General features: G+C 52.2%; 1 long non-coding RNA gene across 2 annotated transcripts; it reads left to right on the top strand.

The window, feature by feature from the left end:
- The first annotated feature begins 5,868 nt into the window (after positions 1 to 5,868).
- On the top strand, positions 5,869 to 24,362 carry LOC119952355. 2 transcript variants are annotated; one of them, XR_005457839.1, is made up of 3 exons: positions 5,869 to 6,053; positions 6,956 to 7,029; positions 24,166 to 24,362. It is a non-coding gene; the product is annotated as an uncharacterized LOC119952355 (long non-coding RNA). The 2 variants fall into 2 exon arrangements; XR_005457838.1 differs by lacking the exon at positions 24,166 to 24,362 and having other exon boundaries at positions 6,956 to 7,104.
- The last annotated feature ends 440 nt before the right edge of the window (positions 24,363 to 24,802 follow it).

The raw sequence follows: 24,802 nt of genomic DNA, 5'->3' as shown, positions 1-24,802 counted from the left end.
AAAAGTGGTCCAAACACTGCCCCATTAAAAATACCTGTTTATCATGACCCACTGTTTCTGTTCCAAAGCCATTTTTTAAAAATCCAGCTGGACAGCTGAATTTTGACAACCTGCATTTTATGTGGTATTTTGCTGAACACTTTATTAAAATCCACACAGAGAGCATCCACCACATTTCCTTCATCAACTTTCCCTGCTCCTTACCCATTTCAGACAGAGATCAGGAGGAACGTTTTCAAGTAGTGAATCTGTGGAATTCTTTACCGCAGAGAGCTGTAGAGGCCGGGTCGTTAAGGATGTTCGAGGCTGAGAGAGACAGATTTTTAATCAGTGAAGGAATCGAAGGTGATGGGGAAAAGGCGGGAAAGTGGAATTATATCAGGTCAGTCATGATCTCACTGAGCACGGTGGCACAGTGGGTTAGCACTGCTGCCACATGGCGCCGAGGTCCCAGGTTCGATCCCGGCTCTGGGTCATTGTCCATGTGGAGTTTGCACATTCTCCCCGTGATTGCATGGGTTTGGCCCCCACAACCCAAAGATGTGCAGGGTAGTTGGATTGGCCACGCTAAATTGCCCCTTAATTGGAAAAAATTAATTGGGTATTCTAAATTTATTTTTAAAAATGATCTCACTGAATGGTGGAGCTGACTTGATGGGCCGAATGGCTGACCTCTGTTCCTACATCTTGTGGTCTATGTTCTTCATCAAAAAATTCAATTAGATTAGTCAAGCCTTGTACAAATTCAAGCTGGCTGTCCTTAATTAACTTTAACCTCTTGAGGTAACTGTTGATTCTTGGGTGGTTATTGTTTTTAAAACCTTTTACCCACTATTGATGTTCAACTGAGCCTGTAGCTGCTCAGAATGTCCTGACTCTCTCTCACGAATGAAGAGAAAGCAGCAGGACAATTCACACACAGCAAAATTCCACAATCAAAAATGTGATTAACGACATAGAACATAGAACAGTACAGCACAGAACAGGCCCTTCGGCCCTCGATGTTGTGCCGAGCCATGATCCCCCTACTCAAACCCACATATCCACCCTATACCCGTAACCCAATAACCCCCCCCTTAACCTTACTTTTTAGGACACTACGGGCAATTTAGCATGGCCAATCCACCTAACCCGCACATCTTTGGACTGTGGGAGGAAACCGGAGCACCCGGAGGAAAGCCACGCAGGCACGGGGGGGACGTGCAGACTCCGCACAGACAGTGACCCAGCCGGGAATCGAACCTGGGACCCTGGAGCTGTGAAGCATTTATGCTAACCACCATGCTACCGTGCTGCCCCTAACCCAGGTAATTTATTTCTGAGTAATGTTTGGTTGATGAATAAATGTTAACCAGGATCCTGGGGCAGAGTCCCTGGCTCAGTCACAGCTGCGGGATATTTTACATTGATTTCAAAGGGCAGCCAGGGCCTCGGGTTCGATGTCTCATTTAAAATATGGCACCTCAGACTGTGCAGGAGCCCCTCAGTACTGTGCTGGGTGTACCAGACTCAACCACGTGTCCAAATCTCCAGAGTGGGACTTCACAGTCTCAAACTTCTGACTTGGAGGCAAAACTGTGCCCGCTGAGCCAAAGAGAACAGCCCCCAAATGGAATATAATCAGACACATCTTGTTTAAACCTTCTGTGTGTCTGACAACAGTTACCTCTCACCTACTCACATGAAATCTCTAAGTGTTAGACTGTTAGGAATATTTACTCACTATAAATTCAAACCTGCTTAGACACCAGAAATTTAAAATAACGGTTTTGAGCAACGGGACAGAAATATTTTCTGTGTCACACTGTGGGTGAAGTAGAATGAGGAGATTAATATGCAAACACAGGTGTCATTTGTAAAACAAAAAGCAAAATATTACAGATGACGAAAAATCTGAAATACAAATAGATAATGCTGAAATACTCAGCAGGTCAGGCAGGATCTGTGGAGACAGAAACAGTTTTTAAAATTCATTTACGGGATGTGGGCGTCGCTGGCTAGGCCAGCTTTTATTGCCCATCCCTAGTTTCCCTTTAGAAGATGCTGATAAGCTGCCTTCTTGAACCGCTGCAGTCCTTTGGGTGTAGGTACACCCACTGAGCTGTTAGGGAGGGAGTCCCAGGGTGTTGCCCCAGCGACAGTGAAGGAACGGCGATTTATTTTCAAGTCAGGATGGTGAGTGATTTGGAGGGGAACCTCCAGGTGGTGGGGTTCCCAGGTATCTGCTGCCCTTGTCCTTCTACTTGGCAATGGCTGTAGGTTTGGAAGGTGCTGCCTAAGGAACCTTGGTGAGTTTCTGCAGTGCATCTTGTAGATGGTACACACGGCTGCCACTGTTCATCGGTGGTGGAGGGTTTGAATGTTTGTGGAAGGGGAGCAATCAAGCGGGGCTGCTTTGTCCTGGATGGTGTTGAGCTTCTTGAGTGTTGTTGGAGCTGCACTCATCCAGGCAAGTGGAGAGTATTCCATTACACTCCTGACTTGTGCCTTGTCGATAGTGGACTTTGAGGAGTCAGGAGGTGAGTTACTCACCATAGGATTCCTAGTGAATTCCTCTTACCTACTCTCGTAGCCACAGTATTAATATGGCTAGTCCAGTCCAGTTTCTGATCAATGGTAACCCCCAGGATGTTGATTGTGAGGGATTCAACGATGGTAATGCCATTGAATGTCAAGAGTCAATACGTTGGATTTTCTGCCGGGGGTCAACCCTTCTGATGTCTCTCAGCCAACCCTGCCAACGGCGTACCTGCCGGTACAACCGTCCAAGAGGCAGCCTGGAACCTGCCTCCTCCCTTTACGTCATCCAATTAATGATGGCAGGCAGGCTCCTGAGATTGGAGGTCCAATCAGAGAGGCACAGTGATGTCAGGCTAGCAGAATGGGAGTGGTGGGAGTTAATGAGGCAGGCAGATGTGGGTGAGGGCAGATGTGGGTGAGGGCAGATGTGGGTGAGGGCAGATGTGGGTGAGGGCAGATGTGGGTGAGGCCAGATATGGGTGAGGGCAGATGTGGGTGAGGGCAGATGTGGGTGAGGGCAGATGTGGGTGAGGGCAGATGTGGGTGAGGGCAGATGTGGGTGAGGGCAGATGTGGGTGAGGCCAGATGTGGGTGAGGGCAGATGTGGGTGAGGGCAGATGTGGGTGAGGGCAGATGTAGGTGAGGGCAGATGTGGGTGAGGCCAGATGTGGGTGAGGGCAGATGTGGGTGAGGGCAGATGTGGGTGAGGGCAGATGTGGGTGAGGGCAGATGTAGGTGAGGGTACCTCAACATGAAGGTGCCCTTGGCTGCCTCACAAGATCAGTCTCCATGGCGCCATGAAGCAAGCAGCCAACCCAGTTCTCAATCCGCACCTGGGAAAGTCCCGTGGAAGCAGGAATGTGAGGGAAGCCATCCTGACGTTGCTCGTCCTTATTTTCCAGGCCCTGCAACCTCCAACTCTGGCTCCACGGGGCTTTGTAATTTCAGCCCAATGTTTCAGGTTTATAAAAACTGCAAACACAATGTGAGAAACAAAACTGATCTCAAACGTACCTAAGGGGCGGTCTGTCATTAACCAATTTGACTTCTTATACTTCCTGCAATTAAGTGTATAATGTGATGCGGCGGCATGGTAGCACAGTGGGTAGCACTGTGGCTTCACAGCGCCAGGGTCCCAGGTTCGATTCCCGGCTTGGCTCACTGTCTGTGTGGAGTCTGCACGTTCTCCCCCTGTCTGCGTGGGTTTCCTCCGGGTGCTCCGGTTTCCTTCCACAAGCCCCAAAAGACGTGCTGTTAGGTGATTTGGACATTCTGAATTCTCCCTCTGTGTACCCGAACAGGCGCCGGAATGTGGCGACTAGGGGCTTTTCACAGTAACTTCATTGCAGTGTTAATGCAAGCCTACTTGTGACACTAATAAAGATTATGATTATTATAATTATCACTTCCAACACACCCTATGAAAAATTTCTGGAAATTGTACAGCCACATATCCCACTAACTCCAGATATCCCACCCCTCAAGACTGGTAGTGCTTTTCAAAAAAAATAGCCCAGCATTTATTACTCATTCCTCACTGTCGGAGAGAAGGTGGTGGTACGCCCCCTTCTTGAACCATGTCCATACTGCTACACTCACATTGCTACATTTCTGTATCGGATTGATACAACACTGAGTGACCATTTCAGAGGGGGGTAGTTAAAGTCAACCACATTGCTGTGGGACTGGAGTCACATGTAGGCCAGACCAGGTAAAGACGGCTGATTTTCTTCCCTCAAGGACATTAGTGAAGCAGATGTTTATTTTTACAACAATAGTTTCTTGGTCACCATCACCAGGACTAATGTTTTAGTCCTCATCTATGCATTGAATTTAAATTCTCCCAGCTGTCTTGGTGGGATTTGAACTCATCTCTCTGGGGCATTATTCCAGTTGTCTGGGTTCCTTTCCAGTAGCATTAACACTATGTTACAGTCCTGCGATCCTGATGGGGGTATTGGCTCTCTGCACACAACCGGACTTCAGCTTCCCCTCATCACCTGGTCACAGATGGTCTGACACTTTTTGGAATTCTAATGAAACGACAGCTGAGATAAAACCATTTGTAAAAGTACTCAACAGGAGGGGACCCAACCTTTAGAAAAGGTCATCACAGTTAACATTTGCAGGTGCCACATGACCAACGCATCAAGAACGCCCCTGGCAACACTAATCGCCAGAATCACTGAATTGTTAAAGTGCAGAAGGGGGCCATTCAGCCCATCCTGTCAGCACTGGCTCCCCGAACAAACAAATGACTTTGTGCCTTTTCCTCGATTGTGCCCTTCTGTCTGGTACTCCATTCCTCAGCTGTTTCACTTCACTCTTTGCTACTAAAAGCTCTTAAAGGACTTTCCCTTCAATGACATTTTATCCCTCCACTCCCTGCCCCTTTAGTTTATTCACCAATCTTTTGTCTCAAGCACCATAAGGTGCATAAGGGGATCTAGGAAAATGTGTTCATCTGATAGCTGTTATTCTGACAGACTTCTGAAAAGAATTTCCTTGACCAGTGGCTTCCAAAAACAAAAGTACACGTCTTCAGAGCATGTATTCCTAGTTGATTTCTGATTGGGGACATCTTACGTTGAGAGCTTTGTGTCCAAGGAAAGGAAAGAAAGAGTGCAGAGGGAAGAAAGGATGAGGGTGCGTTGGGGGGGGAGGGGGGGGGGGGGGGGGGGGGGGGGGAGAGAGAGAGAGAGAGAGAGAGAGAGAGAGAGAGAGAGAGAGAGAGAACGAGAAGTAATCTGAAAAGAAATGAAACAAACGATACCAGAAGAAGGACCAATCACACTCTTTGATATTCTGAAGCAACATTGAAATATCCTGCTGTTAAGTGTGACAGAGTTGGTCAATTGATCCAGTGAAATAATACTAAATTCTCTTTCTTCTGCACATAATTCATGAAGATATTTTTTCATATATAATTTATCTTTGAAAGTCATTCTGGTGCAAAAGGAAACAGACATTGTTTTGAGTTTAAGTGGAGTTAACACTTGAAAAGGACAACATGATTAAGCAGAGAACTAAAGAGTTTGGCACAATCAATAAAGAGGTTTTCTGGTAAAGGCGTCGATAAAATGAGTTCAGTCCTCCTCCAACATTACTTCTGCCTTGTGTAGTTTGTTTTCAATCCAGTTAATCACTGACCAAATCTGTAACGCGGTCCAGCAGCCCCCAATAAACTACACAAGGCGGATCTGAGGCTATTGTTCTCTTGTATAGAGTTCAATAGGCAACCAGCTGAATCAACCAGTTTAGAATGAGAACATTCAAACAAAGGGAACAGATTTTAAACAATAAGATATGTTGAATCTTGAAGAAAGGGGGGACCTGTTGTGACATCATTAAACCTGAAACATTGAAGAGATCCAACACAACCAATTAATATTGAATTCACAAATTATCATTAATAATACTTGTTAATTGATTCACAAGTATTCAAACCAACACAATGATCCTATTACCATAGCCAAAAGCTCAAGGAAACGACGTAGGAAACAGATTGACTTATTTCCATTAACTGAATGAGGGTAATGTGTTACATTTAATTCTGTGATCTGTGGCGAATTTGCCTTCTTTGAGAAGCTCACCTGTATCACTCACTTTCTGGAAACGTGGGAGTGTTATGTTTCAATGTGAAGGCCAGATACCATTCTTTTGTTTATTCATTTCGGACTGTGTGACTCAAATCGAGGTCCATTTCCCCTTGTTTTTGGTTTCAAAGGGAAATCAAGTTTCCTTGAAGAGGTTTGTAATCCCAGCCTTCCAATCAACAATTGTCACTTGTATATTGGACGATGCGGTTGTCTGCTTTAATTCAACACTATTCAGGTAGCCACAACTCAGGGTACTTTGTACTGCCAAGTCCAAAGCTCTCCAGGAAGACTTTCACTATCATCATTTCCTGGTGATCCACGCACCTCTCCCACTGTGTACACTGAATTACTTTTAATTAAGCCAGACAAGCACAGAGAACAGAAATTCAGACAGCAACAATAACTAACTCTTTGAACAAATCTTGTCTGGGTCCTTTTCTCTCTCTCTTTCTCCCTCTCTCTTTCTCTCTCTCTCTCTTTCTCTGTCTGCAGTATAATGTTAAGAGGAATTGTTAAACCAACATCTATTCAATAATAACAACTCCTTATTAATTAATTGCAAAACAGAAGAGGAAACACTTGATGTGGGGAAGAGGAAAAACTGACAATGGTGTTTGAGAACTTTATAGGCAATGTTGAGTGTTGATGTCAGGATTTGCATCTCCATGGCAACAAGTAAAGGCAAATACATTGAACTAAACTAACCCGATTTCACTTTGAAGATGAAATAGCCAAGGATTTGTTGCCCTTGTTATAAGTAACTGAAACAGTGTCAAATTGCTGTGATTCCCCAATAAGCTGATTCCATTTGATGACTATTCTTGTCTCTCTTGCAGCCTGACTGTTCCGATAGGAAAAAACAGGCAAATGGGAATCAAGCTGAGAAAAGGAGAAAGTTTCAAACAAGAAGGTGCACGAGTGAAAATGCAATTTCTCAAATCAGTATTTTGTCAATAAACAAGTTCTGAAGACTGCGAAGCTAAAATGTTAACATGCACGTGTGAACTTCCTGCAGTCTTAGAATTAATTCCAAAATATAATCCTTTATACAGCAACTAAACATTCCAGTGACAGTAACCTGTAGGATCCACGTGGTATTAAATTAATAATGAGAAACTTCAATCTACTATTCAGGGTAACCGCAATGCTTTCTCCCTCCTTATCACTCCCGATCCTGTCCTTCTTTACCAGGACTCATTCTTGTTGAAGAATTCCTCAGAGTCCCACACATTCTTCATGGTCAATACCAACTGACCAGCTAACTTGGTCAATCGGTACATGTGTCACAGTAAATTGAGCAAGAGTTGGAAGCTCAGACAATATTTGAAGCTATATGCGATATCATGGTTGTTTGGAAGAAAGAAGCAGCGTGCATTTCTATAGCGCCTTTCATGAATTCAGGACATCCTAAAATACTCTGGAGCCAATGATATACAATGTAGCTTCTCCAAACCGGAAAGCCCATCACCAAGGTTACAGAATTATTGGATTTGAGAGTAATTACAATTTCATAGAATTTACAGTTCGGCCCATCGAGTCTGCACCGGCTCTTGGAAAGAGCACCCTACCCAAGGTCAACACCTCCACCCTATCCCATAACCCAGTAACCCCACCCAACACTAAGGGCAATTTTGGACATGAAGGGCAATTTATCATGGCCAATCCACCTAACCTACACATCTTTGGACTGTGGGAGGAAACCGGAGCACCCGGAGGAAACCCACGCACACACGGGGAGGATGTGCAGACTCCGCACAGACAGTGACCCAAGCCGGAATCGAACCTGGGACCCTGGAGCTGTGAAGCGATTGTGCTATCCACAATGCTACCGTGCTGCCCTCTACAAGCACCTAATATAAATATGAAATTGCGAGATAAAGGGCTGGATTCTCCAAAAATGGGGCTATATCTCCACGCTGGCGTTCAAACGCTGGCGTTCTACTCCAGACTTACCTTAAAAAAATATACAGCTATTCTCCTACCTATAGGGGGCTGGCAGGATCCCAGAGTGCTTCACGGAGCTTTCGCTGTGGACACAGGCCCCCGCACGTCCGGTTCCAAGTCCGCATAAGCACACAATGGTGGCCTCCGGCGGCCGTGCCGAACGCGATAGTGGACTCAGCTGCCGGACCTGTACCAACAAACAAGGTCCCAACGATCAGCCCCGCGCCGCTCCATCTAACGCTCCACCTAATGAAAATGAAATGAAAATCGCTTATTGTCACGAGTAGGCTTCAATGAAGTTACTGTGAAAAGCCCCTAGTCGCCACATTCCAGCGCCTGTTCAGGGAGGCTGGTACGGGAATCGAAACGTGCTGCTGGCCTGCTTGGCTGCTTTAAAAGCCAGCGATTTAGCCCTGTGAGCTAAATGCGCCCAATCGCCGCCCCGGCCACCCATAAGGCCCCACCCTGGTACCTGATCCCCACAGCCCCCATCCAGGGCGGCCGCGAACTGAGTCCACAGACATAAGAACATAAGAACATAAGAACATAAGAACATAAGAACATAAGAACTAGGAGCAGGAGTAGGCCATCTGGCCCCTCGAGCCTGCTCCGCCATTCAATTAGATCATGGCTGATCTTTTGTGGACTCAGCTCCACTTTCCGGCCCGAACACCATAACCCTTAATCCCTTTATTCTTCAAAAAACTATCTATCTTTACCTTTAAAACATGTAATGAAGGAGCCTCAACTGCTTCACTGGGCAAGGAATTCCATAGATTCACAACCCTTTGGGTGAAGAAGTTCCTCCTAAACTCAGTCCTAAATCTACTTCCCCTTATTTTGAGGCTATGCCCCCTAGTTCTGCTGTCACCCGCCAGTGGAAACAACCTGCCCGCATCTATCCTATCTATTCCCTTCATAATTTTAAATGTTTCTATAAGATCCCCCCTCATCCTTCTAAATTCCAACGAGTACAGTCCCAGTCTACTCAACCTCTCCTCATAATCCAACCCCTTCAGCTCTGGGATTAACCTAGTGAATCTCCTCTGCACACCCTCCAGCGCCAGTACGTCCTTTCTCAAGTAAGGAGACCAAAACTGAACACAATACTCCAGGTGTGGCTGCACTAACACCTTATACAATTGCAACATAACCTCCCTAGTCTTAAACTCCATCCCTCTAGACGTTGTGAAACAATAGAGATAACCACTGTGCTACCCTGCTGCCCATTATTATTGTTGTTCTATTTGATCCATTTGTCCAAATGTTTTATAATCTATGTTTACAAAGCACTGGGGAGCATAGTATTAGAAAACACAAATATCAGTCTGTTTTGATGATTGTGTGTGTGCCTGAGAGAGAGTGTGTGAGATTGAGTGTATGTGTGTGAGATTGAGTGTATGTGTGTGTGTGAGACTGAGTGTGTGTGTGTGTGTGTGAGACTGAGTGTGTGTGAGGGAGATTGAATGTGTGTGTGAGACTGAGTGTGTGTGTGAGGGAGATTGAATGTGTGTGTGTGTGAGATTGAGTGTATGTGTGTGAGATTGAGTGTATGTGTGTGTGTGAGACTGAGTGTGTGTGTGTGAGATTGAGTGTATGTGTGTGTGTGAGACTGAGTGTGTGTGTGAGGGAGATTGAATGTGTGTGTGTGTGAGATTGAGTAAGAGTGTGTGAATGTGTGTGCGTGTCTGTGTGAATGTGTGAGTGTGTGTGAATATGTGTGTGAGAATGTGTGTGATTGTGGGTGTGTGATCATGTGGTCGTGCGTGTGTGTGCATGTGTGAGAGTGTGTGTGTGTGTGTGTAGGAGGGACAGGAGGGGCAGAGGGGCTGATTACTGTGTGTGAAATGTATCTCTGCCCATCCTGATAATCATCCTCGAAACTTAACCGGCTTTGTTTGGATCCTCTTCCATCTCCACTCCTCGACCCGTGTGGGTACATTAACGGCATTTGTACTTGACAAAGGCCATTAAAGTAATGCCTGGCAAAGCTCCAGGGATTTACCATGTTTACCATTAACAACCACTTAGCACCGCAATGTTAACTCTGTCACAACAACGCAAGAGGTCAGTCTTGGAGTTGCATTGTGGGTTCCAAAAAAACATGGACAAATGTTTCTATATTTTGGGATCCAAATTTGAGAGGTTGAGAGGTTGAGTAATGTGTGATGTTGAAATGTGCTCACGATTGTAATACAGGAAACACAGCTGTCAATTTCTTGACAGTAAGTTCTCACAAACAGCAATGTGATAATCACCAGATCATCTGTTTTTAGTGATGTTAACTGAGGTTAAATGTTGGCTCAGACAATGGGAGCTGAGAGGGAAATGTGCAACGAGACCTGGGTGTCCTCGTACACCAGTCGCTGAAGGTAAGCATGCAGGTACAGCAGGCGGTAAAGAAGGCTAATGGTATGTTGGCCTTCATTGCGAGAGGTTTCGAGTATAGAAGGAGGGATGTGTTGCTGCAATTATACAGGGCCTTGGTGAGGCCACACTTGGAGTATTGTGGGCAGTTTTGGTCTCCTTCTCTGAGGAAGGATGTTCTTGCTCTTGAGGGAGTGCAGCAAAGGTTTACAAAACTGATTCCTGGGATGGCGGGACTGATGTATGAGGAGAGATTGAATCGGTTAGGATTTCATTTGCTGGAATTCAGAAGAACGAGGGGAAATCTCATAGAAACCTATAAAATTCTAACAGGACTGGACAGGGTAGATACAGGAAGGATGTTCCTGATGGTGGGTGTGTCCAGAACCAGGGGTCACAGTCTGAGGATTCAGGGTAAACCATGTAGGTCAGAGATGAGGATAAATGTCTTCACCCAGAGAGTGGTGAATCTGTGGAATTCACTACCACAGGAAGTAGATGAGGCAAAAATATTGCATGTTTTCAAGAAGCAGTAAGATATAGCTGTTGGGGCTAAAGGGGTCAAACGACATGGGGGGAAAGAGGGAACAGGCTATTGAGTTGGATGATGAGCGATGATTATAATCAATGGTGGAGAAGGGTCAAAGGGCTGAATGGCCTCCTCCTGTTTCTATTTTCTATGGGAACAAAGTCCCTGAGCGAGAACATTTAACTGCGCGTTACCAGGCACTCGCAGTGCCAAGAAACAGGTGGCTATTCAACACCACTCGCGTTGAATAAGGGGCCTGAATGGGGGACGCACAGCTGAGGCTGCACATAGCCCATTTTGTACAGTGGGGCGCTCTGCTCACCAGAACTCACCGTTCTAGCGCGAGATCAGGAGGCAATTTAAAAATGGGATCTTGCTTTTACATCTCACCCAAAGACAGAATGGTTCTTTCCACTTGTGGGAGAGTCTGGGACCAGAGGACAGAATCTCAGAGCAAGGAGGTCACCCATTTCAGACAGAGATGAGGAGGAATTTCTTCTCTCAGAGGGGAGTGAATCTGTAGAATTCTTTCCTGCAGGGAGCTGTAGAGGCCGGGCCGTTAGTATGTTCAAGGCTGAGAGAGACAGATTGTTAATGGACAGTGAAGGAATCGAGGATGATGGGGAGAAGCTGGGAAAGTGGAGTTCAGGATTATCACATCAGATCAGTCATGATCTCATTGAATGGTGGAGCAGACTCGATGGGTCGAATGGCTGACTTCCACCCCTAGGTCATGTGGTCTAACATAAGGAAAAGGGGTAGGAGTGGAGAAGTTAGTCTTCCAGCCTGCTGGGCCATTCAATCAGCTGGATCTGATTGTGACCTTAATTGCACTTTCCTGTTCACTGCCCCCGCAACCCAATCCAACCCTTGACCCCCCCTTGTTGATACAAAATCTGCGGCAGAGAACCACAAAGATTGGGTGAAATTCTTTGTCTGGGAGACTAATGGTGAAATCTACCGGTTACATTGTGCCTGAAAGGTAGTGCGACCTGGCACAACGTGACTGGTGGATGCCCGGAGATGCCTCTTCCAGGACCTACCCGCTCACCACACCTCGCCAGATCTATCGTGATCTCACAAGACATCGCAATGTGACTCCCGCCCATTGTGGGCGGTGTTATATTACACTTTGTGTATGTCATTACTCATTGCCTTGTGATCCAGAATGGTCTGGTGAGTTGATGAGAAAGAAAGCGCCAATCTTTAACTTGAAGCAAAACTGATTTATTGAATAACGATTAAATTAAATAGTTTGCACACTCTACAGAGCTAAAACTATTAATAAAGTAAGACTGAGTCTGTTAAACATCAATCTGTAATCTAGAATTAACTAATGATGTCCTCGTGCTACTACTCCCTAATCTAAACTAGTCCATGAGCTGTGATCAATCTCTCTCCTCTGCTAACACTACCAAAGATTCCCTGAGGTCTAATATTTATACTGGGAACTGGTGCTGCCCTCTAGTGTTTGAATTACACTGAGATGTAATAATTAACCCTTCACTGGTATACCCATATCCATATACCAGATGGTATCACTTTTGAGCTAATTTGAATATTGGAGTGAGGCAGCTAGTCTCACTCTAATATGCATTCCCATATTCCACCCAAGGCATGGGATCCACCTCCCTCAGCTTGGAGACCTCAGGCTAGTGCTGGTCTCCACAAACGGGGACCAGAAGGAATGGCACTTGTGGAGAGCTCCCAGGGGATTGGAGGCCTTCAGGTGCTTGTCCTCTGGGCAGGTTGGCACCCTGGCATTGCTGGTGCCAGCCAGGACAATGTCACTGGCACCTGGACAGTGCTGCCTGGCAGTGCCCAGCTGAGGGGAGCCTGAGGACCCCCTTATCAGTGAGTTGGAGGTCATGTTGGGAGATTAAAACATTGGATGCCATTTTCCGATCTCGTTGGGGAATGCGACATTGCGGCGAGTGTAGTGCCTCAGTGCTGAAAATGGGGCTAACTCACGTTCCCGGCTGAGGCCACTAGTCCACCTGCATGGCCGTTAGTAACGCGGTGTTTTACGGCGCCCCTGACACTAGGGAAAACCCGGCTAATTGCGCTACGGGACTCTGTCCCCATTCGGGTAGATCACACCCTAAGTGTTGAGGTCAGGACTGAATTGCGAGCGATATCATTCCCGTTCCATTGGGGGCGCCATTTCTGCAGCAATTCAGGACATGCTAATGGGTCAGCACTCTGCCAGAGCACATTCCGAGCAATCATTGGCCCAGTGGGCATTCGAAACGCCCTACTGGACCAGTCGCTCTATCTCTCCGTCTAGACGCCGCCCTGCTGAGCCAGTCACTCTATCTCTCCGTCTAGACGCTGCCCTACTGGGCCAGTCGCTCTATCTCTCCGTCTAGACTCTGCCCTGCTAGGCCAGTCGCTCTATCTCTCTGTCTAGACGCCGCCCTGCTGGGCCAGTCGCTCTAACTCTCCGTCTAGACGCTGCCCTGCTGGGCCAGTCGCTCTATCTCTCCGTCTAGACGCTGCCCTGCTGGGCCAGTCGCTCTATCTCTCTGTCTAGACGCCGCCCTGCTGGGCCAGTCGCTCTATCTCTCTGTCTAGACGCCGCCCTGCTGGGCCAGTCGCTCTATCTCTCTGTCGAGACGCCGCCCTGCTGGGCCAGTCGCTCTATCTCTCTGTCTAGACGCCGCCCTGCTGGGCCAGTCACTCTATCTCTCCATCTAAACGCCGCCCTGCTGGGCCAGTTGCTCTATCTCTCTGTCTAGACGCCGCCCTGCTGGGCCAGTCGCTCTATCTCTCCGTCTAGACGCTGCCCAGCTGGGCCAGTCGCTGTTTCTCCGTCTAGACGCCGCCCTGCTGGGCCAGTCGCTCTATCTCTCCGTCTAGATGCCGCCCTGCTGAGCCAGTCGCTCTATCTCTCCGTCTAGACGCCGCCCTGCTAGGCCAGTCGCTATATCTCCGTCTAGACGCCGCCTAGCTGGGCCACTCGCTCTATCTCTCCGTCTAGACGCCGCCCTGCTAGGCCAGTCGCTATATCTCCGTCTAGACGCCGCCGTGCTGGGCCAGTCGCTGTATCTCTCCGTCTAGACGCTGCCCTGCTGGGCCAGTCGCTCTATCTCTCCGTCTAGACACCGCCCTGCTGGGCCAGTCGCTCTATCTCTCCGTCTAGACGCCACCCTGCTGGGCCAGCCGCTCTATATCTCCGTCTAGACGCCGCCCTGCTAGGCCAGTCGCTATATCTCCGTCTAGACGCCGCCTAGCTGGGCCAGTCGCTCTATCTCTCCGTCTAGACGCCGCCCTGCTAGGCCAGTCGCTATATCTCCGTCTAGACGCCGCCGTGCTGGGCCAGTCGCTGTATCTCTCCGTCTAGACGCTGCCCTGCTGGGCCAGCCGCTCTATATCTCCGTCTAGACACCGCCCTGCTGAGCCAGTCGCTCTATCTCTCTGTCTAGACGCCGACCTGCTGGGCCAGTCGCTCTATCTCTCCGTCTAGATGCAGCCCTGCTGGGCCAGTCACTCTATCTCTCCGTCTAGACGCCGTCCTGCTGGGCCAGTCGCTCTATCTCTCCGTCTAGACGCTGCCCTGCTGGGCCAGTCGCTCTATCTCTCCGTCTAGACGCCGCCCTGCTGGGCCAGTCACTCTATCTCTCTGTCTAGACGCCGTCCTGCTGGGCCAGTCGCACTATCTCTCCGTCTAGACGCTGCCCTGCTGGGCCAGTCGCTCTATCTCTCCGTCTAGACGCCGCCCTGCTGGGCCAGTCACTCTATCTCTCCGTCTAGACGCCGCCCTGCTGGGCCAGTCGCTCTATCTCTCCGTCTAGACGCTGCCCTGCTGGGCCAGTCGCTCTATCTCTCCGTCTAGATGCTGCCCTGCTGAGCCAGTCGCTCTATCTCTCCGTCTAGACGCCGACCTGCTGGGCCAGTCGCTCTATCTCTCCGTCTAGACGCTGCCCTGCTGAGCCAGTCGCTCTATCTCTCCGTCTAGACGGTGCCTTGCTGGGCAAGTCGCTCTATCTCTCCGTCTAGATGCCGCCCTGCGGAGCCAGTCGCTCTATCTCTCCGTCTAGACGCTGCCCTGCTGAGCCAGTCGCTCTATCTCTCTGTCAAGACACGGCCCTGCTGGGCCAGTCGCTCTATCTCTCCGTCTAGACGCTGCCCAGCTGGGCCAGTTGCTCTATGTCTCCGTCTAGACTCTGCCCTGCTGAGCCAGTCGATCTATCTCTCCGTCTAGACGCCGCCCTGCTGAGACAGACGCTCCATCTCTCCGTCTAGATGCTGCCCAGCTGGGCCAGTCGCTGTTTCTCCGTCTAGACGCTGCCCTGCTGAGCCAGTCGCTCTATCTCTCCGTCTAGACGCTGCCCTGCTGAGACAGTCGCTCTATCTCTCCGTCTAGACGCTGCCCTGCTGGGCCAGTCGCTCTTTCTCTCCGTCTAGACGCTGCCCTGCTGAGCCAGACGATCCATCTCTCCGTCTAGACGCTGCCCAGCTGGGCCAATCGCTGTTTCTCCGTCTAGACGCCGCCCTGCTGGGCCAGCCGCTCTATCTCTCCGTCTAGATGCTGCCCTGCTGGGCCAGTCGCTCTATCTCTCCGTCTAGACGCTGCCCTGCTGAGCCAGTCGCTCTATCTCTCCGTCTAGACGCCGCCCTGCTGAGCCAGTCGCTCTATCTCCCCGTCTAGACACTGCCCTGCTGGGCCAGTCGCCCTATCTCTCCGTCTAGACACTGCCCTGCTGGACCAGTCGCTCTATCTCTCCGTCTAGACGTCGCCCTGCTGGGCCAGTCGCTCTATCTCTCCGTCTAGACGCCGCCCTGCTGCGCCAGTCGCTCTATCTCTCCGTCTAGACGCCGCCCTGATGAGCCAGTCGCTCTATCTCTCCGTCTACTCGCTGCCCTGCTGGGCCAGTCGCTCTATCTCTCTGTCTAGACGCTGACCGGCTGGGCCAGTCGCTCTATCTCTCCGTCTACTCGCTGCCCTGCTGAGCCAGTCGCTCTATCTCTCTGTCTAGACACCGCCCTGCTGGGCCAGTCGTTCTATCTCTCCGTCGAGACGCCGCCCTGCTGAGCCAGACGCTCTATCTCTCCGTCTAGACGCTGCCCTGCTGGGCCAGTCGCTCTATCTCTCCGTCTAGACGCTGCCCTGCTGGACCAGTTGCTCTATCTCTCCGTCTAGACGCTGCCCTGCTGAGCCAGTCGCTCTATCTCACCGTCTAGACGCCGCCCTGCTGAGCCAGTCGCTCTATCTCTCCGTCTAGACGCCGCCCTGCTGAGCCAGTCGCTCTATCTCACCGTCTAGACGCCGCCCTGCTGAGCCAGTCTCTCTATCTCTCTGTCTAGACACCGCCCTGCTGGGCCAGTCGTTCTATCTCTCCGTCTAGACGCTGCCCTGCTGGGCCAGTCGCTCTATCTCTCTGTCTAGACGCCGCCCTGCTGGGCCAGTCGCTCTATCTCTCCGTCTAGACGCCGCCCTGCTGAGCCAGTCGCTCTATCTCTCCGTCTAGACGCTGCCCTGCTGGGCCAGTCGCTCTATCTCTCCGTCTAGACGCCGCCCTGCTGAGCCAGTCGCTCTATCTCTCCGTCTAGACGCCGCCCTGCTGAGCCAATCGCTCTATCTCTCCGTCTAGACGCTGCCCTGTTGGGCCAGTCGCTGTATCTCTCCGTCTAGACGCTGCCCTGCTGGGCCAGTCGCTCTATCTCTCCGTCTAGACGCCGCCCTGCTGGGCCAGTCTCTCTATCTCTCCGTCTAGACGCTGCCCTGCTGGTCCAGTCTCTCTATCTCTCCGTCTAGACGCTGCCCTGCTGGGCCAGTCGCTCTATATCTCTGTCTAGACGCTGCCCTGCTGGGCCAGTCGCTCTATCTCTCCGTCTAGACGCTGCCCTGCTGGGCCAGTCGCTCTATCTCCGTCTAGATGCTGCCCTGCTGGGCCAGTCGCTCTATCTCTCCGTCTAGACGCCGCCCTGCTGAGCCAGTCGCTCTATCTCTCCGTCTAGACGCCGCCCTGCTGAGCCAGTCGCTCTATCTCTCCGTCTAGACGCCGCCCTGTTGAGCCAGTCGCTCTATCTCCGTCTAGATGCTGCCCTGCTGGGACAGTCGCTCTATCTCTCCGTCTAGACGCCGCCCTGCTGAGCCAGTCGCTCTATCTCTCCGTCTAGACGCCGCCCTGCTGAGCCAGTCGCTCTATCTCTCTGTCTAGACGCTGCCCTGCTGAGCCAGTCGCTCTATCTCCGTCTAGACACCGCCCTGCTGGGCCAGTCGCTCTATCTCTCCGTCTAGACACCGCCCTGCTGGGCCAGTCGCTCTATCTCTCCGTCTAGATGCTGCCCTGCTGGGCCAGTCGCTCTATCTCTCCGTCTAGACGCTGCCCTGCTGAGCCAGTCGCTCTATCTCTCCGTCTAGACGCTGCCCTGCTGAGCCAGTCACTCTATCTCTCTGTCTAGACACCGCCCTGCTGGGCCAGTCGCTCTATCTCTCCGTCTAGACGCTGCCCTGCTGAGCCAGTCACTCTATCTCTCTGTCTAGACACCGCCCTGCTGAGCCAGTCGCACTATCTCTCCGTCTAGACGCCGCCCTGCTGGGCCAGCCGCTCTATCTCTCTGTCTAGATGGTGCCCTGCTGGGCCAGCCGCTCTATCTCTCTGTCTAGACGCCGCCCTGCTGAGCCAGTCGCTCTATCTCTCCGTCTAGACGCCGCCCTGCTGGGCCAGTCGCTCTCCGTCTAGACGCTGCCCTGCTGGGCCAGTCGCTCTATCTCTCCGTCTAGACGCTGCCCTGCTGGGCCAGTCGCTCTCCGTCTAGACGCCGCCCTGCTGGGCCAGTCGCTCTATCTCTCTGTCTAGATGCTGCGCTGCTGGGCCAGTCGCTCTATCTCTCCGTCTAGACGCTGCCCTGCTGGGCCAGTCGCTCTATCTCTCCGTCTAGACGCCGCCCTGCTGGGCCAGTCGCTCTATCTCTCCGTCTAGACACCGCCCTGCTGGGCCAGTCGCTCTATCTCTCCGTCTGGACGCCGCCCTGCTGGGCCAGTCGCTCTATCTCTCTGTCTAGACGCTGCCCTGCTGGGCCAGTCGCTCTATCTCTCCGTCTGGACGCCGCCCTGCTGGGCCAGTCGCTCTATCTCTCCGTCTAGACGCTGCCCTGCTGGGCCAGTCGCTCTATCTCTCCGTCTAGACGCTGCCCTACTGGGCCAGTCGCTCTATCTCTCCGTCTAGACGCTGCCCTGCTGGGCCAGTCGCTCTATCTCTCCGTCTAGACACCGCCCTGCTGGGCCAGTCGCTCTATCTCTCTGTCTAGACACCGCCCTGCTGGGCCAGTCGCTCTATCTCTCCGTCTAGACGCCGCCCTGCTGGGCCAGTCGCTCTATCTCTCTGTCTAGACGCTGCCCTGCTGGGCCAGTCGCTCTATCTCTCCGTCTAGACGCCGCCCTGCTGGGCCAGTCGCTCTATCTCTCTGTCTAGACGCTGCCCTGCTGGGCCAGTCATTCTATCTCTCCGTCTAGACGCTGCCCTGCTGAGCCAGTCGCTCTATCTCTCTGCCTAGACGCCGCCCTTCTGGGCCAGTCGCTCTATCTCTCTGTCTAGACTCCGCCCTGCTGGGCCAGTCGCTCTATCACTCCATCTAGACGCTGCCCTGCTGGGCCAGTCGCTCTGTCTCTCCGTCTAGACGCAGCCCTGCTGGGCCAGTCACTCTATCTCTCCGTCTAGACGCCGCCCTGCTGGGCCAGTCGCTCTATCTCTCCGTCTAGACGCCGCCCTGCTGGGCCAGTCGCTCTATCTCTCCGTCTAGACGCATCCCTGCTGGGCCAGTCGCTCTATCTCTCCGTCTAGACGCCGCCCTGCTGAGCCAGTCACTCTATCTCTCCGTCTAGACGCTGCCCTGCTGAGCCAGTTGCTCTATCTCTCCGTCTAGACGCTGCCCTGCTGGGCCAGTCGCTCTATCTCTCCGTCTAGACACTGCCCTGCTGAGCCAGTCGCTCTATCTCTCCGTCTAGACGCTGCCCTGCTTGGCCAGTCGCTCTATCTCTCCGTCTAGACACCGCCCTGCTGGGCCAGTCGCTCTATCTCTCCGTCTAGACGTCGCCCTGCTGGGCCAGTCGCTCTATCTCTCCGTCTAGACGCCGCCCTGCTGAGCCAGTCGCTCTATCTCTCCGTCTAGACGCCGCCCTGCTGGGCCAGTCGCTCTATCTCTCCATCTAGACGCAGCCCTGCTGGGCCAGTCGCTCTGTCTCTCCGTCTGGACACCGCCCTGCTGAGCCAGTCACTCTATCTCTCCGTCTAGACACCGCCCTGCTTGGCCAGTCGCTCTATCCCTCCGTCTAGACGCCGCCCTGCTGGGCCAGTCGCTCTATCTCTCCGTCTAGACGCTGCCCTGCTGGGCCAGTCGCTCTGTCCCTCCGTCTAGACACCGCCCTGCTGAGCCAGTCACTCTATCTCTCCGCCTAGACGCTGCCCTGCTGAGCCAGTCGCTCTATCTCTCCGTCTAGACGCCGCCCTGCTGGGCCAGTCGCTCTATCTCTCTGTCTAGACGCCGCCCTGCTGGGCCAGTCGCTCTATTTCTCCGTCTGGACGCCGCCCTGCTGGGCCAGTCCCTCCATCTCTCCATCTAGACGCCGCCCTGCTGGGCCAGTCGCTCTATCTCTCCGTCTAGACGCCGCCCTGCTGGGCCAGTCGCTCTATCTCTCCGTCTAGACGCCGCCCTGCTGGGCCAGTCGCTCTATCTCTCTGTCTAGACTCCGCCCTGCTGGGCCAGTCGCTCTATCTCTCTGTCTAGACTCCGCCCTGCTGGGCCAGTCGCTCTATCTCTCCGTCTAGACGCCGCCCTGCTGGGCCAGTCGCTCTATCTCTCTGTCTAGACGCTGCCCTGCTGGGCCAGTCGCTCTATCTCTCTGTCTAGACTCCGCCCTGCTGGGCCAGTCGCTCTATCTCTCTGTCTAGACGCCGCCCTGCTGGGCCAGTCGCTCTATCTCTCCGTCTAGACGCTGCCCTGCTGAGCCAGTCGCTCTATCTCTTCGTCTAGACGCCGCCCTGCTGGGCCAGGCGCTCTATCTCTCTGTCTAGACTCCGCCCTGCTGGGCCAGTCGCTCTATCTCTCTGTCTAGACGCCGCCCTGCTGGGCCAGTCGCTCTATCTCTCTGTCTAGACGCTGCCCTGCTGGGCCAGTCGCTCTATCTCTCCGTCTAGACGCCGCCCTGCTGGGCCAGTCGCTCTATCTCTTCGTCTAGACGCTGCCCTGCTGAGCCAGTCGCTCTATCTCTCCGTCTAGACGCTGCCCTGCTGGGCCAGTCACTCTATCTCTTCGTCTAGACGCCGCCCTGCTGGGCCAGTCGCTCTATCTCTCCGTCTAGACGCTGCCCTGCTGGGCCAGTCGCTCTATCTCTCCGTCTAGACGCTACCCTGCTGGGCCAGTCGCTCTATCTCTCCGTCTAGACACCGCCCTGCTGGGCCAGTCACTCTATCTCTCCGTCTAGACGCTGCCCTGCTGGGCCAGTCGCTCTATCTCTCCGTCTAGACACCGCCCTGCTGGGCCAGTCGCTCTATCTCTCTGTCTAGACGCCGCCCTGCTGGGCCAGTCGCTCTATCTCTCTGTCTAGACACCGCCCTGCTGGGCCAGTCGCTCTATCTCTCCGTCTAGACGCCGCCCTGCTGGGCCAGTCGCTCTATCTCTCTGTCTAGACGCTGCCCTGCTGGGCCAGTCGTTCTATCTCTCCGTCTAGACGCCGCCCTGCTGAGCCAGTCGCTCTATCTCTCTGTCTAGACGCCGCCCTGCTGGGCCAGTCGCTCTATCTCTCCGTCTAGACGCTGCCCTGCTTGGCCAGTCGCTCTATCTCTCCATCTAGACGCCACCCTGCTGGGCCAGTCGCTCTATCTCTCCGTCTAGACGCTGCCCTGCTGGGCCAGTCGCTCTGTCTCTCCGTCTAGACGCAGCCCTGCTGGGCCAGTCACTCTATCTCTCCGTCTAGACGCCGCCCTGCTGGGCCAGTCGCTCTATCTCTCCGTCTAGACGCCGCCCTGCTGGGCCAGTCGCTCTATCTCTCCGTCTTGACGCATCCCTGCTGGGCCAGTCGCTCTATCTCTCCGTCTAGACGCTGCCCTGCTGAGCCAGTTGCTCTATCTGTCCGTCTAGACGCTGCCCTGCTGGGCCAGTCGCTCTATCTCTCCGTCTAGACGCCGCCCTGCTGAGCCAGTTGCTCTATCTCTCCGTGTAGACGCTGCCCTGCTGAGCCAGTCGCTCTATCTCTCCGTCTAGACGCTGCCCTGCTGAGCCAGTTGCTCTATCTGTCCGTCTAGACGCTGCCCTGCTGGGCCAGTCGCTCTATCTCTCCGTCTAGACGCCGCCCTGCTGGGCCAGTCGCTCTATCTCTCCGTCTAGACACCGCCCTGTTGGGCCAGTCGCTCTATCTCTCCGTCTAGACGCTGCCCTGTTGAGCCAGTCACTCTATCTCTCCGTCTAGACGCTGCCCTGCTGGGCCAGTCGCTCTATCTCTCCGTCTAGACGCCGCCCTGCTGAGCCAGTCGCTCTATCTCTCCGTCTAGACGCCGCCCTGTTGAGCCAGTCGCTCTATCTCTCCGTCTAGACGCTGCCCTGCTGGGCCAGTCGCTCTATCTCTCCGTCTAGACGCCGCCCTGCTGGGCCAGTCACTCTATCTCTCCGTCTGGACGCTGCCCTGCTGGGCCAGTCGCTCTATCTCTCCGTCTAGACGCAGCCCTGCTGAGCCAGTCGCTCTATCTCTCCGTCTAGACGCTGCCCTGCTGGGCCAGTCGCTCTATCTCTCCATCTAGACGCTGCCCTGCTGGGCCAGTCGCTCTATCTCTCCGTCTAGACACCGCCCTGCTGGGCCAGTCGCTGTATCTCTCCGTCTAGACGCTGCCCTGCTGGGCCAGTCGCTCTATCTCTCCATCTAGACGCTGCTCTGCTGGGCCAGTCGCTCTATCTCTATCATGGGCCCGCGAGCCGTCCAATCCGCGCATGCGCGGCTGACGTTATCGTTTGCGTCAGCCGCCGTTAACCTTGGCGCGCGGGCTTAGGGTACTTCGCTAAGCCTGCGATGCCGAGGTTTACGGGGCCGCGCTGCTAGCCCCGACCGGGGCGCAGAATCGGGTCCCGGGAGGGGGCTCGGAGGCTGCCGTGAAACACGGCCAGTTTCACGGCAACCTGCACGACTCTCCGCATTTGCGGAGAATCGCGCCCTGTGTGTCCGATCGCTGCTCAAACGCGTATTCACACATCGCCAAGAGCATGCTTCAGTGCCCATCCCGGACTCCTCATGCTCAGCTCACATCCGGGCCGGCTTTATGCTCGACTCCCGGCTTTATGCTCGACTCCCGGCTTTATGCTCGACTCCCGGCTTTATGCTCGACTCCCGGCTTTATGCTCGACTCCCGGCTTTATGCTCGACTCCATTCACTCCACTGATGTACCCCTTCCCCTCAGCAGGGAAGCTCGCCATCTACGTGATTCACGGGAAGGTTAATTGCTCCATCCCATTGGACCCGTGCAGCTTATCACACTGGGGAAGAGAATTGCAAAGACTGGCGATACTCCAAGAGAAGAAATTTCTCCTCCACTCCATCAAACCGAAGATTCTAGATTCTCCCACAACAGGAGCCACTCCCCAGCTTCTACCCCCTCAAACCTTACCTTTCAAAATTATCACCTCCCATTCCTCCCAACTCCAATGACTGTCAGACAAACGGCACCAACTGTGTCATCACCATTCCACTTAAACTGTACTAAACAAGGTGATTCTATCAGTTCATAGAACATGCAGTGCAGAAGGAGGCCATTCGGCCCATCAAGTCTGCACCGACCCACTTAAGCCCTCACTTCCACCCTATCCCCGTAACCCAATAACCCCTCCTAACCTTTTTGGTCACTAAGGGCAATTTATCATGGCCAATCCACCTAACCTGCACATCTTTGGACTGTGGGAGGAAACCGGAGCACCCGGAGGAAACCCACGCAGACACGGGGAGGATGTGCAGACTCCGCACAGACAGTGACCCAAGCCGGAATCGAACCTGGGGCCCCGGAGCTGTTAAGCCATATTGCTAACCACTGTGCTACCGTGCTGCCCATTCAGTGTTGCACTTTCCAATTTTTAAAAAAGTGTTTTTTAATGGTTGCATCCAATAAACATCTCATTTTGCGACAGTGAACAGGTTGGAGCCCGGCCGCCACAAACAGAACCAAGAGATTGTCTTCATCTCATTTTCGCAATCACAGAATTGTTACGGTGCAGAATGAGGCCATTCAGCCCATCATGTCTGCACCGTCTGTCCAAACAAGCATCATGACTCAGTGCCATTCTCCTGCCTTTTCCCCGTACCCCTGCACATTGTTTCTATTCAAATAACCACCCAATGCTCTCCGGAATACCTCGATTGAACCTGCCTCCACCACATCTCCAGGCCGTACTTTCCAGATCCCAACCCCTCGCTGTGTGAAAAAGATTTTTCTCGCATCACATTTACTTCTTTTGAAAATCACTTTAAATCTGTGCCTCTCGTTCTCGATCCCTTGCCAGCGGGAACAGTTTCTCCCCGTCTGCTCTGCCCAGCCCCCTCCTGATTTTGAACATTTGAAATGTAGGGGCCAGAGTTTCCAGTGTCCCTCGCTCACTGGCACCTCCCACCCATAGTTGTTTACAGTGTGAGAAACTGATAGAAACTCTAGAAAACTTTAATCAGCCATCGGTTCGACCGACTCCCCCCACCAGCCCCCACCAGCCCCGGGCACTCGGGAACCCCTGTGACTGCTGAACCCTCTGTGCCAGCTTGTTGAGTTCCCTGCCGATGGTGACAGTGGCCACTGAACAGAGCAGGGCTACAATTGGTGCACTTTTCTTTGAAGTGTTGCCACTGTCAAGTATCGGACAAACAGCAGTCAGTTTGTGTAGGGCAATGTCCCCACAAGCTGCAATGTAATAACCATCAACTAATTGGTTATTTTAGTGCCAGCCCCTTTGTATTTGAAGGATAAACACTGCCCGTAAAGGCTGGACGATGAGACCTGATCATTCACCTTTCACCTTCCCTGAAGCTGCAATAAGCTCTGCAGTAGTGTTTCAGGAGAAAGGAAAGACAAATTTAAATGAAGAATGCTACAGCATAGTTAAATGAATCAGTGAGCATGAAAATGGATGAGAGATAATCATCAAAAGTCTTGGTTTTCAAATACGTATGCCATCTCTTTTTAAGGGTGAATGCCATTATCACTCATTCTGTTTTACCTTCCACTGCCAAGCAAGAGAAGAAAGGAACCCGACTGATTCAAAACTAGCGGAACAGACACACAACAGAGCAGAACTGTTCTCTCATGCATGACTGGAAGTGGAATAAAAGAAAAATGGACATCTAAGAGAAGGAGAAGAACAAAGCAGAGAGGAGTGCTGACAAAACTTTTCTTCCTTCTGAGAAAAAAAGGAGGGATTTAGTTTGATATCTGCAAATAAAGAGGATCGCAGACAAATAAAACATTGTAATTGTCTTAAGTATTGCATTTAGTCAACTATAGCTCAATTAGTAACTATTCCTTAGCTAAGCACTTATAGTGAAGGGCAATGTGTTCATCAAAGATGAATGATGAATTCTATCAAACTGAGATGATGCATAATTAACCACCAACTGCTTCCAACTCATTTCGGAGTAGATTTTCAAGCTGCTTTTGTGCTGCCCTGTTGTGGGGTGGGGTGTGCTGGAGTAGGGGTCTCTGGGTTTTCCTAAACCACTTCACACTGCATATTCGGATGAGGGGATGATTTATTGAAGGGTTTTTGGGGAAATTATTGTTCTGGTGAGAGGGCCCAGATTAAGGGGAAACAACGTTAGGATTTGAGCAGGGCCGTTACGAAGGAGGAGAAATCTGGAACAATCACCCTTCC

This window comes from Scyliorhinus canicula, chromosome 17, assembly GCF_902713615.1.
Source record: "Scyliorhinus canicula chromosome 17, sScyCan1.1, whole genome shotgun sequence".
Taxonomy (NCBI): Eukaryota; Metazoa; Chordata; class Chondrichthyes; order Carcharhiniformes; family Scyliorhinidae; genus Scyliorhinus; species Scyliorhinus canicula.
Note: the sequence above shows the minus strand (reverse complement) of the source record. Positions and strands in the feature narration are given on the sequence as shown.